At 40.2% G+C, this 18,135-nt stretch overlaps 1 protein-coding gene across 6 annotated transcripts in view; it reads left to right on the forward strand.

The window, feature by feature from the left end:
- The window catches only part of ABI2 (abl interactor 2), an 868,092-nt gene that overhangs the window by 841,178 nt on the left and 8,779 nt on the right, over window positions 1–18,135 (forward strand). The window lies entirely within an intron of this gene.

Genomic DNA, 18,135 nt, shown 5'->3' on the forward strand with positions numbered 1-18,135 from the left:
TCCGGGTACAATATCATTTCCCACTGGTAACGTTTGCAGGATTAATTCTACCATAGAGCCTTCAGTACTGGGTGATAAGCAACCCTTATTACTACAGTCATGTGGGACAATTAAAGCAGGATTTTGATACACCCCAGTAGTTAGTCAGTCTATTTCATTCAAGTGAGAGAGACTATCAAAACCATTTTGTGTGGGAATATTGAAATCTCTCATATACCTTGAGGTCGGGCTTACCCAATTTAACCTGGAGTCATTCCTATTTGTAGGGGGGTAAAAATAGCCCAGAGGGAGTACAGTAATGTGGGAGACTCCCAGGTAATCTCTCACTCTATTCAGAATTAATCTCACAAGATGTGGTGTTTTAAATGACAGAACCACAAAGCCCCTTCTTGGATTTTCGGTCCTTGCCATACCCAACCCACTCTTTTAGCCATCTTGAATTCTTTGAATAGTTTTTTCAGTTAAGCCAGTCCTCATACCCAACCATTGGAGAGATTTATTCCTCAAAGCCTCCCATGTTTCCCCTGTTTCTCCCTTATCAGAATAGGCACATTAACTAAAACTACAATGTATGGTGTAGCAGAGGGTGGTAAATCTAAGCACGTTTGGCTCTCAGACCCCTGCCTCTCGGATATAATACCAGGGGTCTGCAAACCACGGGGTGTCGAGGGCTTAGTGACAACTGAAGCAGTGCTATTTGCATGGATCAAAACTTTACTGGTCGAAACTTAATCCACAAAAGTGTTTTGACTAACTGTAGCAACCCCCATGCGTTTGCTTTCTGTATTATTTGATTGTTGAACTTTTTTGGGCAGGGGTGTGCCAGGAACTATTTTACCTAAAGATGGTGATTGTAAAATGTCTAAGCATTTAGAAAGTGACTCTTCTATAGAGCCTATTCTAGTTGTTAAATTACCCAGGCTATCCCTTAACAGGGTGTCCAAGGCCTCTATTTTTAATTTTAACCTTCCTACCTCATTCTGGGTTCGCATATTTGTTCTCATTATTGATTTCTCCCAGTTTTCCGTTTTGCTAGGTAATACGGATCTAGCCCCTTTAGTAGCCCTTTTACGTGTTCTAAGCACAGGCTTTTCCTTGTTCTGAATATCAGCAGCCTCATCATGATCCTCCACCTCATTAGGTACCTGATAATCGCTTGGATTCCTTGCTCTTTTACTAGGGGGTTGAAGTTGCATCTCAAAGTCCTGCTCAATACAGGACAAGTGGTCGGACATATTAACTACGCAACCATTGCTACCACGACTACTATTCTTTAATATATGTAGCCCAGGGCTCACTTCCACATGCAAATTTTGATCCGCCCCTGGTTTCAGTGCTTCTTCCACCGTAGTGATTTGCCGTTCTATGGCACCTACAACACCAGTAAGAGTTGTGGGCCCCCAAAAGAGTGCAGCAGCAATGTTCCTTGCCAAAGAAACAACAGGTGGGACAATTTATCTACAATTGTTGACAATTTTCTTATTCGGTTTGCATTAAATGATATACCCACTGCTGGTATCAGTGCTCCAAAATCATCACCTATTATTTCAATTACACTTTCTCTTTTACGACGACTTAAAGGTTTGCCTATTTCATGAATTCTATTCGTACCTCTGTCAACATGAGCATTTTTGGGAAAAACCAACCCAACATAACATGAACCATACCAATGGTCCGATAACCTATAAAAAGCTTTGTTTCCACACAAGAAGTATATACCTTAGAAAACTGGATAATTTCCACCTTTAAATCCCCATCCCCCTTTGATATTATATGTCTCTTCACATTGACTTGCTCCCACAAAATAATTGTCATACACAGTATTGTCTCTTTGAATACATAATTTCCCTAACATTGGTGTATCAATACTTATAGCAACATTTACATTGTGTCCTTCAATATTATCATCTTAAAATACCCATTTATTAGATTTACTTTGTTTCACTTTTTCTCGTCTTTTATACTGTTGTCTCCTTTCTTCAACCATATTCAAGAAAGCTTTTTCCTCATTTCTCATTTTACAAGTCAAATTATGTTTAAAAGCATAATCGTGAGTCAATTCTTGAGTTTCCAAAAAATATTCACCAAAAACTTTTGCAGGCTTAATTTTGTTTAGTTCTGCGACAATCTTCAATTTTGCAAATACATCATCGGAATCTGAATAATAATAATCAAATTTACCAGATCTATAGAATAGACTTGTTATAACACTACAGGACACATCATATGTCAGTAGCAAATGGTGGTAGGTCACACCTTCTGACACAGATTTAGGCAATTTTACACAGATGTCATAATCGCTGGCATCCATTGTCCTTACATATTCAGACAATTTTGAAAAAGTATTCCTAGAGAAGTCACTCAGAATTATCTTGATGAATTTCAGGCCCTATATACATGTAACTTCTCATCTTTTAATTCATTATTTTTATCTTTCAGACTTTCATTTGCTTTCAATTTTTCAATGTCAGGAGCAAAAGGGATACAAATAGCAAGAATTAACCATATCATCATTAATATTCCAGTACAGATTAACCACATTCTACAACATTTTCTAAAAATGTAACATTTTGATTCAGTAGTTACATTAGTAGCCTTTTTTTTCTTTTTTTACACAGATAATACAATCTTTTTATTTTCAATTGTCTCTTTACAACCTTGTTTCACTTACAATGTTCCTTCAAATTCAATTACAATTTCACTTGGATATATATATATATATGTGTATATATATATATATATATATATATATATATCACCTCCACAGCGGTTCCTTCTCGGGGGTTGATGCAGCGCTCTCGCATGTGCGGTATCCTGCGGCAGAACCAAGCCGCTAATTATCCCAACAACTTTTTCCCCAAAGGGGAAAACAACGGGTCGCACAACCAGCTTGGATTTAAACAGCAATCCTTTTTATTTTTCAACTCTTAGGGCAACAAGCGCATTGATCTACGCGTTTCGGTGTCACTCCACCTTGCTCACGTGAGCAAGGTAGCTTGTCTCCTTTCTGGTGAAGAATTGGCTTGGTAGTTTAGTCTGCCCTGTTCCCATGATGCACTGGGCCAGGGACAGACTGATTTGCATATAGCCAGGTTCTGAGCTGGGATGGGGCAGTGAGATAAATAACGGTGATGGATCAAGCCCTGATCTTTGGACTGGGTAAGAGTGGTCTGCTCAATTCAGACACTCTGTTCATCACCACCCCCTTTTCTGAATCGTTTTTGGCCACTATAGGTGTGGCAGGGTATACTCAGACATGAGTCCCTTTCTCACTGCTCCATCAGGATTCAAGCAAGCTGGGCCGAAGACGGCTGAAATGCCAGAAACCGGTCCCCGGTAGCTTGTCTCCTTTCTGGTGAAGAATTGGCTTGGTAGTTTAGTCTGCCCTGTTCCCATGATGCACTGGGCCAGGCACAGACTGATTTGCATATAGCCAGGTTCTGAGCTGGGATGGGGCAGTGAGATAAATAACGGTGATGGATCAAGCCCTGATCTTTGGACTGGGTAAGAGTGGTCTGCTCAATTCAGACACTATGTTCATCACCACCCCCTTTTCTGAATCGTTTTTGGCCACTATAGGTGTGGCAGGGTATACTCAGACATGAGTGCCTTTCTCACTGCTCCATCAGGATTCAAGCAAGCTGGGCCGAAGACGGCTGAAATGCCAGAAACCGGTCCCCGGTAGCTTGTCTCCTTTCTGGTGAAGAATTGGCTTGGTAGTTTAGTCTGCCCTGTTCCCATGATGCACTGGGCCAGGGACAGACTGATTTGCATATAGCCAGGTTCTGAACTGGGATGGGGCAGTGAGATAAATAACGGTGATGGATCAAGCCCTGATCTTTGGACTGGGTAAGAGTGGTCTGCTCAATTCAGACACTCTGTTCATCACCACCCCCTTTTCTGAATTGCTGCACAGAAAGGCACACAGACCAAGAATCAGCACGCCCAGGCGAGGTCAGATATCCAACTGTTTTTTATTGTTCATCGTGTGGGTGAAAAGCTGTCATCAGACGCGTTTCGGGCACGTCCGTGCCCTTGCTCACTGACAATTGACAGAATGAAAAAACACACTATTTAAAATATATATATCCCCTTATTTTCACTGTGACATTTAGAAGAAATTCTTTTCACTTTCTTTGTTACAGCCTACTCACTTTATTTTTCAACACCTTGGTTATACAAGCTTTCTTGGCTGATATTTACTTCCCTTATTGGAGGTAATACCATGTAAGTCCATTCAGGTGATTTGTATTTCTGGTTTGGTCTTCTCACCCTTTTTGGCCTTTGCACAACTTCTATTTTCTTTCCCAACAGTTCCCTTTGACTGGTTATTTCATTCACTTGATCCTCTTGGACCTTTGTTTTGTTAACCAGTTTAATCTTTAGTCCATCAATTTCTTTAGGCCAATTATCTCCTTTTCTTACTCTCTTTATTTCAGGTTCAGTAGTATTTTGTTCTTCTCTCCAAGTTCGTTTTCTTAAACTTCTCCTTAGTTCAGTGTCATCATCACGGTCATCAGTTTCTGTCTCAGAACTTTCTATAGTTTCATTTATAATGATTTTCACAGGATCTGATTCTTTCCCAGAGTAAGAATTGTCTTTGGTCAGTTCTCTCACTCTGTTAGGAACTTCTCCATAGCTGGTACCTGGAAGCTCATCCTCATCGTGAGTTATTTCCCTTTCACCAGTTTCGAGATTTCTGTTCCTGCTTTCAGAGCTTTCACACTGTCCTTCAGTATTTTCCAAATTACCAGTCTTCTTTTCACTTAGTTCACTTGCTGGCATTTGTTTCTATCAAATCTCGACTTACAGGTCGATCTTCAATATTTGGTACTTCAGCAATTACATTTTCTCCTTCTGATGTAGAGCTAGTATCTGATATTTCCAGATGTCGACGAACAGGTTGAGCTTCAGTATCTGGGTCTTTTTCTGGTTCACCTTCAGTATCTGAATCAGTGGTGCTTTCACTCTCCTCCTGCAGATTTTCTGGCTCTGACACACGAATAGTGTGACTAGCATGCACCCATCTTTTGAATCCCGCACACTTTACTGCAGTGGTACTAACAAGAATTACTTGTCGTGGCTTCTGCCATCGAGGCACCAAAAAATTTCTTCTCCTGTGAACTTTTATCTGCACCCAATCTCCAGGTATTAGATCATGAGCTGCATGTTTTTCTTTCGATTTGTGACTCATTTCCTACCTGATGGAACACAGAAGTTACTACGTCAGACAGATTTTTGCAGTAATCCAGTATGATATCATCATTTATGCTCAACAGTTTATCAACTGGTACATATGCTTGTCTCATTACTCTTCCCATCAAAATCTCATGTGGGCTTAATCCTGTTTTCTTGTCAGGAGTGCTCCTTAGGATCATCAGGACAAGTGGTAAGGCATCAGGCCATTTCAATCCTGTGGCCAGACACATTTTGGCAATTCTTTTTTTTATGGTTCAATTTACTTGTTCAACTACCCCTGAGGCTTCTGGTCTATAATCACAGTGTAATTTCTGATGAATGTCTAGTGCTTCACAAATCATTTGCATTAGTTAATTGTGGAAGTGGCTTCCATGATCTGTTTCAATTGTTACTGGAAAACCGTAGTGTGGTATTATCTCTTGTAACAGGAGTTTGGCAACAGTTACTCCATTGTTTCTCCTTGTGGGGAATGCTTCAACCCATCGTGAGAATAAACAAATAATTACAAGAACGTACCGAAGTCTGTTACATGATGGAAGCTCGATGAATTCCAATTGCATTCTAGTGAATGGACCTCTCTCCCATCCTATGGTTCCCAGATTTACAACAGTTTTCTTCCTTTGATTCAGTTGTTGACAGACCAGGCATCTCTGGCAAAGGCTCTCAGCAATCATCCTAAATTTCGGATTGTACCACGTCTGTCTAAACAGCCTGATCATTGCATCTCTTCCTATATGAGCTTGACCATAATACATTCGGGCCATGTTTGAAATCATGTTATCTGGCATTACTGGTCTTTCATCTTTGTAAACCCAGATTTCATCCTCTTCTTTGTCTACATCCTGCCTTTAACCAATTATCTTTTTCTTCTTCACTAGCCTCTTCCTGCATTTGTTTTACTTCCTGCCATGTCTCTACTACAGTTGTTAGCATTGAAGGACTTGAAACATGTTCAGTTTGTCTATCCCGATTAATGGATGCTTGATTTTTAGCACAGTATTTTGCAATTGAGTTAACATATTTGTTGCCTTTTGTGATATAATCATTTCCCCTCTTGTGAGCATCGCATTTGACTACTGCTAATTGAACTGGTAATTGTATGGCATCAATCAACATTTTCACAAATTCAGCCTTTTTGATGGGGGAACCTGCCGAAGTCATGTAACCTCTTTGGGACCACAGTTGACCATAATCATGGACAACCCCGAATCCATACTGACTATCACTCACTATGGTAATCCTGATTTCTTTTCCCAACTCACATGCTCGAGTCAAAGCAATCAACTCAGCAATCTTAGCCAACCGGATTCCTTTCAAACAAGATGCTTCCAATACGTCTGCTACTGTACAAACGGTATAGGTAGCACTTAATACACCCGCATCTGTTCTCAGGCATGATCCATCCACGAACATCACATAGTCAGATTCAGGTAAAGGTACATCTTTGATATCGGACCTCGGTTTGGTGCAATACTCTAGTACATCGAAACATTTATGATCCACTTAATCTCTTACTTCCACTTCCAGGTAATAATGTAGATAGATTTACATTTACACATCTACACACCTTGAAATTGTAACATTGTACCTAGAATTGTCTTCTCATATTTTCTCATCCTGTTGTTGGTAAGATACTGCATCTTACTCCTGTTGAGGAGAATCTCCACTGAGTGAGGTACATATACTCAACGGAAATCCCATCACTATGCCTTCACTTTGTTCGATATTCATGCTTGTAGCAGCTACTGCCTTTAAAAATCCCGGCAATGCCCTTGCAATGGGATCCAAAACAGCAGAAAAGTATGCAACTAGTTTTCTAAGTTTTCCATTTCTCTGTATTAAAACTGACAATGCACATCCTTCCCTCTTACAGCTCAAACTCTTTTTCATAATCTGGCATTCCCAGAGTCGGTGCTTCACATAGACTTGTTTTTAACTGCTCAAAAGCTTCCAGTTCTGCCTTGTTCAGAGTTATTGGGTCTTTTTATATCTGCTTTTGTCAATCTTTGTAAAGGTTTTGCTATTAGTGAGAATCCACTAATCCATTGTCGACAATATCCGACCATTCTAAGGAACATTCTCACCTGTCTCTGTGTTTTTGGAGGTTTTCTTTATTGTATCATTTTGATCCTTTCTAGAGTAACCTGTCTGATTCCCTTGCAATCTTGTGTCCCAAATATTGCACTTCCTTTTGACAAAACTGTAATTTTGATGGTGACACTTTATGTCCTTCATCTGCCAAATGATTTAACAAGGTAACAGTATCTGTGACACATGCTTCTTTTGTTTTTGATGCCAATAACAGGTCCTCAATATATTGGACTAGAATTGATTCTCCAGGTAGACTTAGATCTTCTAATAACTTCTTCAATAGTTGATTGAAGATTGAGGGACTTTCAGTATAACCCTGAGGAATTAGACACCACGCTAAAATACGATTTTTGAATTGGAATGCAAATATTGGCTGGCTTTCAGGGTGTAATGGAACAGTAAAAAACGCATTACATAAATCAATGACTGTATACCATTCTGCATCATGTGGAATTTGGTATAAAATTACTGCTGGGTTTGGCACAATCGGATAAAGTGGAACAACGATTTTGTTTACCTTTCTCAGGTCCTGTACTATTCTAAACGTTCCATTTGGCTTTTTCATTCCCATTATCGGAGAATTACAAGGACTGCTTTCTATTGCTCTCAAAATTCTTTGCTCAATCATTTTCTCTATCAATGTTGTTATTCCCTCAATTATCTTAGCTGTCATTTTGTATTGAGGAATATTTGGGTAACTTACTCCTTCTTTCGCAGAAACCTTTACTGGATCTACATTTTTCATCAACACAATATCCTCTCCTGTAAAATTCCACACATGATCTTTAACTACCTCTTTCAGCTCTGTTGGTATTCTTCTCGTTCAAACACAGGAAACATTATATTCCTTTCTGCCTCAATTAGTGTCATTGTCATTTTATACAGACTATCCTCATCTGGAGTCTGGAGCTCTATGCCATTTGGCGAACAATAAATAGCACAGTTCATTTTGCACAATATGTCCCTGCTGTCACACACAACAAATCGATGCATGTCTTTGAAATTTCCAATTTCAATCTCAGTCGGTTTTGTTAAAGACGTTTTGATCTGCTGATTTGCTACATCTACCACTTGTACATGTTGACCCGAGAGAGGAAGATTTTGAATTTCCACTGATCTAACAGTAGAACGGGTAGCACCTGTGTCCACTAGGAAAATTATATCTACATCATTCACTTTTCCATTCACATATGGACCAGACTGATCTACCTCAAGAGTTGCGCCAAGCATGCACTCTTCTCCCTCTCTCAGGCACCGTCTGAAACTATCATCCGACTCAGCCAATACTGCAGACTCACATGCACTCTATTATTTCTTGTTACCTGGTCTCTTGCGCAGAATCCTGTTGCTGTACTGTATCTCTGTAGGTTTACATTGTGAGGTAGTGGAGGTTGTGGCACCTGACACTGTGGATTAACTACCTGCTGCTGTGGCGATGGTTGCTGAATTATCTCACTCTGCACCTGTGGATTCAATGATGTATTATCTGGATTATTTTTTGGTGGATACTTACACTCTTTCTTCCAATGCCCCGACCTGCCACAATTATGACATGGATATTTCTTTTTCAATTCCTCTATATTTTCCGTTAACCTTGGTTTGCTAGGATTCCCTCTCACTCTATTTTGGTGTCCTTCTGCATTTTTATTTTCTGACTGAGCTGCTTGATGTTCGGCAACCTTTACCTGCTTCCACATCGCTTTCTCTTTGAGTATCCTTTGTTTAACTTCAATTCCATCACTACAATATTTTGCATGTCTCAGGACCTCGTCCACTGAACACGACATGCCATCCCATTAAATTATGCTTAATCATGTCCCCTATTTCTGGTCTTAGTCCAAACACAAAACGATATACAAAATGACTTGTATCCTTTTCATTTAATTCCTCATAAGCACTGTACTGTTTAAATACCAATAGCAGTCTTTCATAGAATGCATGAACTGACTCTTTAGCCTCTTGTATTGTCCTGTCTCTTTTTACCCAATCTGTCTCTTCTGGTGGAATTTTATTTTTCAAAAGCACGATTACTTGATCGTATTCCCGCATCACTTCAGGTCCAGGAGCACCTGTCACTTTATCTCGTGGATATTCTTCTTTTGGCCAATCTACTGTAATCTTACATTCTGACCATAAATCTGCCGTTACTACAATATGAAACTACCCATCTAAATCTTCCCATAAGACTTTTGAAACTTTCACAAATCGATCTACTTGTCTATACCACTCCACTGGTTTCTCTCTCAACTGGAGAAAATCATTTGTAAATGATAAAATATCTTGTCTGCTCCAAGGTACATGTACATATCCTCCTCCAGATATTTCTCTCATCGGAAATTCCTTTACCCCTTCTTTCCCTTCAGTTACTGGAAATGCTAATGTAGATTTATCACTGCTTTCCTCTTTTCTTTGACCAAATCATTTGCCATTTATCTATGTCTCCCCATTTTATCAGTAGCATAATTAACTCCTTTATTTGAGTAATTCTTCCTGCCGTATTCATATTTTCTATATCTTTGTCAGTAAAATCCACTCGATACGGTTTCTGCAAAATGTTGTTCTTTGTAAAATCCACATCCATTTCATTTGATAAACTTTCGAACCTTTCATGCATACTTTTAGTTTTCTATGTAATACTTTTACACATAAATGTGATCTCATCATCCTGGTAATTTTTCAATCTATCTGTACCAATTGTCCGATTATTAGTTCTTCCATATCAACCTTTAGTCTGGCTACATCTAACAACTTTGACTCAGTCTCTTTTAATTTTAATGTCTTTATCCAGTCACTTAATTCTTGTGCAGTTGGTCCCACTGGAGTTTGTGTTAAATTGATTTTCTCTACACGTTACAGAATCTGATTCTGCTACTGATGGGAATTTATACGGAAGACTCTGATTAAAAGTCAAATCTGGTGGTGTCATTTGGTTAGTACATTTAATTCCAGACAAATCTGGATAAACTTTTTCTTCTACTTTTTGCGAACTCTGATTTAAAGCAATAGTTAAAGATGGCTCTTTTATTTTCTGGTTTTCAAACACTGGAATTACTGGACCTATTGTTACCGGGACAGTTACAGCTTTTATATTTTTAGTAAGCTCCTGTATTTTTTCAGCTAATTCATTTGTTGAACATATATATTCAGCAGTACTCTGTTGTGCTTCATCCCATACTCTCCATTTCACTTCCTTGTTTAGGTGTTCCCGTATGTTTCAGTTGATAAAACATTTGGTTCATATCTCATTTCTACTCTCTGGGAGATCTCTAAAATTCGAGAATCTTTTGGGGGTTTCTGATAGTCTATTCTTTAACTGTGGTGCACTTGGAATTGTACCCATAGAGTTGCCTGGTAGGGCGGAGGTTTCCTGTTTAATATTTCTTCCAATACTGCATCCTCAGATCCACAATCCTCATAACTTCTTTTTCCCGTTTCTATATTTCTCTTTTCTGTATATTTTCGCCCTCATCTACCAACCTAACCGGATACATTCAATCACACATATTTGCATCTCTCCATCTTCGCATTCTTGTCTCATGTGTTTCTCTCCAAAATATACGACCTCTATTCTTTGGTCCTAAGTAATCTCCAAACCTTTCTTGTTCTAGATCATGCATTTCATCTTCCCACTCAGCCAAGGCTTCTATCTGTGTTGGTCTAGGTCTCGGTTCGAGCTTCGTCATTCTGTCTCTCAGATTTCTTAGTATTGCAAGACTAAAAGAACCTTCTTCAGGAAAAGCTAACGCACCATCATTTTTAGTGTATCTCGCCCAATTCTCTAACCATATACATGTATGATAGCCATATTTTGTCATCATATACGATGCTGGCGTTCTCGGCGGAGGAATTACTTTTCCCTTTCTAGTTTCAATTGCTTTGTCCTTTTTGAAAGCATTTTTCAATTTCTGGAACAATGAAGGTTTCTCTTTCTCCATTCCATAATAGAATTCCATTTTTGTTATTAATCTCCTGATTTTCAAAAGTCTGCATACTCTTCCGTAAACTGCTTCGCAACACCAGCCTATCGCAGCGCTGTTCACACGAACGCAGCAATTAAAACAAGATACGTTTCAGTAGTGCTCAACCAATTACTTTGCAGCTTTTACTGCTGCACCAATTAGCCCTTATTCTGTCTTGGTCATGCTGACCAATCCCTGCGCGACACTTTTGGCATCAGCCGCTCCGGCTGCACCAGCTTTGACTGACCCCTACTTTACAAAATTTATCGGCAAACTATATTTACGCTTTTATACAGTAAAATCAGTTAGTAACTACATAAAACCACTCCATTGGTCTGTTTCACTAAAACCAAAGTGATAGTTCTTCAATCACACAAGAATTCTGTATTTCCAGTAGACAGAGCTTACCTCTTCTCTACCACATAATTTTTACTTTTGCCGATAAAGTAGCATATCCCTCCACCTTACACCTCTCTCAAGCTTAGGTTAAACTTTATTACTCTCTCCGGGTAGAGTTTTATGCAGGATTCTTAATAATCCCTGTGCTCAGACCCAAGATTTCACAGGTTGCCCTCGCTATACATTCACCAATTTTCACACGTAAAAGTCCCTAACTTGTAACATACGACGATGTCACCACTTTGAAACCGACTATGCGATGTGCGACTTCTCTTGCCACACTTACTCTGCCTGCAGACAGAGTGACCAGCTTCCTACATTATCCGGAAGCCTCTTTTAGACTACATAGAAACGTAATACGAACTTAACAGATCGTTAGTCCAGAAATTCTGGGAATCATGATTCTATATACTCTACTCTACACATCATATATCCTAGTCAACCTATAGCAACCAATGCTTTACTACCAAGTATTACTGGTGCAGCGCGGCTCCAAAAATTCTTCATAAACCACCACCTATAAACCCACGGAACTACTTACAAATTCTTTCGACTGGGCCCGTCCTTTCAACCTAACATTCATACACACATATATTCTGTTACGAGTATTCAGTATTGGCTCAAAATGGAGTCGCGGTGTTATAGTGGAGTGCCTGAACTAAACTTTATACATTATTTACCAACTGCAGTTTTATTTCCAGATACCATGGTTTTCATTAAAGTAAGGGAAATAATATCATCCCTCTATTCCTAATTAATTTAGATCTGCTAGTAAAAGTTGACTAGAGGAAGTATCAAGTCCAGCTTATTTCTTCATTTATTTAATTTTATTCTCGAAATTTCAATTGTCATTGCATGATCTTTAAGTTAAAAAAGTCTAGAGAAAATAATTTAGTTTGCAATAAAATCCTGAAATAAAGGTTACATTTTCAATACCATTTATTTATTAGCAATGACAGCAAAAAGAAATGACTGTGAAATATTACCCAAATGAAGAAGCGAAGACATCAGTACAGAATGTAATAATCCCAAACGAAAACCTCTCTGCCTCTCTCACCCTCTCTGGACTTCACACCCATTCAAGTCGAGAAAAATGTCAAATGCCATGCGCCCCAATAAAAAAAATTGCGCAGACCGACAGCATTTCGGGGTGCAAAAATCAAATCGGAAAGTGAGCTTTTTTCAATGTCCCAAACGTCCTTTTTTTATACCCTTTTTCACTAGCTTATCTATCTAAATTCGTAACTTTTAAGTTCTGAAATATCTGTGATTGGTCAATTTGGAGTCGGATGAGCATCATCTCATCATTCTTTATTCAAATTTCTGCACAGTCATCATCACGTTGCTGCAACTGGGGTGTCATTGTCTAAAAGTTTAACTTCCTTAGAAGTGTCCTTTAAATTGATATTAGTCTCTTTATTTCCACGGGTAGAATATTTGCTTCGCTGTCATCTTGGCTTTGGCCCCATTAAATGGCCATGCTGTCCATGACCCACACTGTTCAGCCACAGGCAGCTTACATCTCCGATTCTGGCGCCTGTGCACTTCTGTCGCCATCTCGCAATTTCAATCAGACTCCATTTTTTCTTTCTCATGTGCTCGCTTAGGCCTAAATTTAGGAACTATCACGGAAACAAACACAAATAGATGTAAGTATGAAATGAAGCCCTTTTTGTTTACCTCCCCCTTCTAATGATAACCCAGTTAGTATTTACTTAGCTTTAAGCGATGTTTATGCGTAATTTGACTTCGCAGTCTTCATGATTTATGCCACAAGTAAACAGACAGAAGCACATTCATACATTTTCTTTTTAGATTATAATATATGCGTACATTTTATGACACAATATTCAACAAATTAGTAAATTATTGCTTCTGCAAAAACATGCAAATTAGTATCCCACGTGTATTTGTGTATGCAATTTACTCTAGGTTGCTTAATTAAAAAAAACACATGTTTAGTACTTGTCACTGTTATGGAGAGTTAACTTTACAAGGGGTATACAACATTTTTGTTTTCCACCTTTCTCCATGAGACTAAAGTGACAGAAAAAATGTGGGAAGTCTGCGGGAAAGCTATGGATGTCACGCCCAGTTGTGTCTTCTTAATATTTAGGAGCCAACCGATTTGACGGCAAAAGAAAGGACCTGGATCACCATGGGTAATGTGGTGGCAAAACGTAACATTGCAAGAAATATGAAGGGAACCATGGAGCCCAAACTCCATGATTGGAAGGCCAACATGGACTAGTGCATGCTGATGGAAAGGCAATATTTGAGGGGAGGAGGTGTCCGCAGAAATAGTCTAAAATTTGGGGAAACTGGAACAAATACAGAGGAATGTTATGTGCTCCTCTAAATCCATCCCTAACCCTGCGGTAATTAAAGGCTGCCAGGCCACTGCGTGGTTGCAAACTGAGTTATCAAGATATATTGTAAGTTTAGGTTGATCTATAAACAGAAAAGATTATGAATGGTAGGTACATGCACTGTATTATGGTATTCTCAATTATGGTTAATTTTGTTTCTTCAATAAAAGATTTATTTTAAAAAAATTGGTACGGGTGGGGATGGGATTGGTGCCATAATAATTAGCATTTTGTCTGCATATGATATCAGGTCCAGGCCAAATGACTGAATAATCTCCGCCAGAAGCTGGACGTAGATATTAAAAAGCGTGGGGTTCAGGGAACAACCCTGAGGCAACCCTGCAAGTAAGTGAATAAGCATCCGAAGAAAAGACTTCCTCGTATGTTGGAGTTGAAAGTAAGGTTCAAGACCTCATCCACTGCCTGTAAATCTGCCTGCACATCTGCTGTCTGGCAGTAGCTTCTGTGTGAAGGGGGTATACAATACAGTATGTTCTTGCTAGTTTCCCGCATTGTGGGGACTGACAACATCAGAGCATAGAGACTGAAAAAGAATTTCCATTGCAACATGAGTGAGAATTTCATTGGAAAGTTCATAAAAGCAACTTCTAGGTCTGAAGTCATCTCAGAGGTCTTTGCTACTCCCTCAAACATAAAATTTGCATTAAGTTCGCTTCTTGGATGGGCTTGGAGCTGGATCTCTCTTTCTTATTCTTGGGAAACAAAGTTGTCATGTTTATGCGGTTGTCAGAAATTAATCCCTTCTTGTGAATTCGAGAAAGTTTCTAGTGACCTCTGAGCTAGCTGGCACTCACAATTAAGTCTAACATATTCCTTAGAGACCTAGTCGACCTCAGTCCTACGTCTAAACTATAGTATATGTTATTCCAATGCGCAGAGCCTATTGGGAATATAGGAACTACACTACACCATGTTGTCGGTACAGGTTCACCTGCTGCTGTGGTGTTACAAAGTAAGTTAACAAACGGGACCGAAACATTCTTATCGTGCTTAAACAAATCTCCAGGGAGCCTATCTAGTCCCGGGGCCTTTCCCTCCTGCTTAATAGAATCTATTGGGTGTTCAGTTTCTTCTAACGTAAAACGTATAGTATATGTTATTCCAATGCGTAGAGCCTATTGGCAATATAGGAACTACACTGCATGGCGCCCTATGTTTGGTAAGGGGATAATTCAACGCTAGATACTAGAGTAACTCAGTTGTGCTTTTCACACAGACCCCTTTTTTCCATAAAAACTCCAATAGACGTCTGGAGTGGGTGAAAGGATAATATCCGTCAAAACTGAGTAGGACAAAAAATCCTATGTATTAGTTTTTGGTTTGTTCAACGTTGAAGGATACAGTGTTCCAAAAATATTGTGCACCTTATCTTTGTTTTCTTGAAACTTGTTCTGTAAACTTTCAGACAATAAAATGTCAGAGAGTGACGACGAAAGGGAGAGAGCTGCAGCGGCAGGTCGGGTAGTCTTAGACGACACAAATCTCCAACAGAATGACCCGAATGCTATACTCATCCCGGTAAATATAAGGAAGACAATCACTATAAAACTTCTAGAAAATGGAGAATCAGCAAGAGGTGGTAAAATAATATTTGTTATAGAGGCACATGATTATCGGCAGACAGTGGTATTCTATTCATGATACTGGATGGGACAGTGGCAATATTGAGCGTCTTCCTACTCCTCTGATTACAGGGGCCCTGCAGCTCATGTTGCTAAGTCATACTGCCAGCTCTGGATTGGTCTTTCCAGGTTTGGTTCGTGGCTCTTTATCCACTTCAGGGGTACTACATCCTCCTCCCTCAGAAGAAATGGGAGGGAGAGTTGTGAATCTCTCCCTAGCATAATTGAACTTGCACGCATAGTTTCAAGTAACTCGAAGCATAATGCCCTTTATCACGCATTGTTAGTTTTTGGAGGGAGCCCAACATCCATTATCAATGCAGGCTTCACTATGTCTAAAAACTGTGGTTAAGTCCATATATGTACCCTTCAGCTATTTGGCAGACAGCTATGTAGGCAACCCTTTATTCATTCTTCCAACTCTAGGCTCTTGAAGCTTCTTACTGCAGCAATAAAAACCTTTTCTTGGTACTTCTTTTCAATTTCTTTGCCTAAGTGTAAAATGCCTGGAACAGCCTTCTCCTTCATTTCACATTTGCACTTGCTGTAAACAAAGTTGAGAATAGGGATTTTGCAGGACTCCTGCTGACCCATTGTCCAAGAACCAAAATCACAGATTTTCTTTTTTCATTAAGTGGTAATTAATGGCAACATATCGCGTATAAGGTGTGCTTATGTGCATACATTGTACTGATGCGCAAAGCTCTGATAATTGTCATCTATGGTTTCTGTTGCACCTCTAGCTGGTGGGGTACACTCAGACTTGATAATGTAAAGGAGACGGCACTTAAAACAATGGAGTCACCATAATAGTAACTAGTCTTTTCTATGGAGAATGCCCATGGGCAATCCCATATCTAAAGACTAGAGGAAATATGCCTTTTGTGCTCCGATCTCTAAGCCAAAATAGCATTGCTCACCTTAAAAACAAAATTTAGAGAGGCAGTCACCCATTTGTTTAGGGACTGCAGTTGAAATTACTTTGCTTTTTTGATTCCTCATTTGTTGAAATTAATTTGAAAAGTGGCAGGATTAAAACATTTGTAGTAATTTTGAAAGTAAATAAATCTGATAGAGATATCTAGCCGTAGACTCCTAAACTTAGAATATCCCCCAGGCGCCAGACTGGATCCAGAAAATCTTTTTTCCCAGCAATACTTCTGCAGGCCGGGAGGTGGCTTTGCCCGTCTCCCTCCTGTTGTTGTTTTCAGAAGTGACGTCAATGGAGCCATATAAGCCCCTCCCGGCGTGCTGACATCAGTTTTTCTTCTTTTCCACGTCCTAACGTGGATCCGGGAAAGTGATACCTCGGGCCTGTTATTGTTTAATACCGGCCTTTTCTACGCCCTTTCACGTCCAGGAACAGAGTATTTGATGCCCCTTGTGGGCTTCAAACTGTGTGGTCCTGCTCGCGACAGATGTCAGCGACGGACCCTCACGAACTCTGTATATGGTGCTTGGGAGAGCAGCATAACTCCGTGGAGTGTGATGTTTGCCGCATGAAGCTGATGTCTGCCCAGTTTTCCCGAACGGACCCCTCGCGACGCAGGTCTCCTTCTCCAGCAGAGTCGTCCACGAGGCGGGCCGGTTCCGGCACCATCACAGTCATTCACCTACCTCCCTGGCACGCCTCCGGGCCCCACAGGGGGGGTAGGGACTCTGGTTGAGACACCGACTGCGTGTTTACCCTTGGCTCCAACTGAGTGCCCTGACTCTGACACCAGAGTCGCCGCAACGTCGGGACATGGCCCGGAGGGGCATCCCACGACGTTTAGCCCTTCGATAGCGCTGCCGCACAGCCTTCCGAGGCTCCAGCGGCATCACTGGAGGTGGCTGCGACACGGTGCATGACACCGCTTCGGCGTACTCTCCCGCAGGTTTCCACCTCGTGGAATGTTGAGTCTACGCCGGTCCGACTCCTAGCGATCGAGGCCTTTTCGGACGTTACCAACGCTGGCGCGACTTGGACGGTCCGGACCTTTTCCAAGGTTTTTAACACATACTGTTCCTGTGCTATCGCAGTTTTTTGCACGGCTCCTCGTTGTTGCGTAGAAAAGTTTCCTGTAGAAAACTGACATCAGCACACTGGGAGGGGCTTATATGGCTCTATTGGTGTCACTTCGGTGGACGACGTCAGGACGGAGCCAGGCGACGCCACCTCTCGCTGTACAGAGGCATTGCTGGGAAAAAATATTTTCCAGATCCAGTCTGGCACCTGGGGGGTATTCTAAGTTAAGGAATCTGCAGCTAGACTGTGTCTCTACCAGATATATCGTTCCATATGTGTTATTCTTCATTTAGGAATTTCCAAGAGGTTCTGTCTTGGAGCTTATATTTATTCTAAAGTTATGTATTTGGTTTGTCTACTCTCTGGAAAGGTACTAACAGGTAAGTAATAATTCTCCTTTTCTGTTCGAAAATTTTACATACTAATATATTGTTCTACTGTTATTTCTTGCTCAGTTTCTACATTTT

This window comes from Lissotriton vulgaris, chromosome 2_1 (assembly GCF_964263255.1).
Source record: "Lissotriton vulgaris chromosome 2_1, aLisVul1.2, whole genome shotgun sequence".
Lineage (NCBI taxonomy): Eukaryota > Metazoa > Chordata > Amphibia > Caudata > Salamandridae > Lissotriton > Lissotriton vulgaris.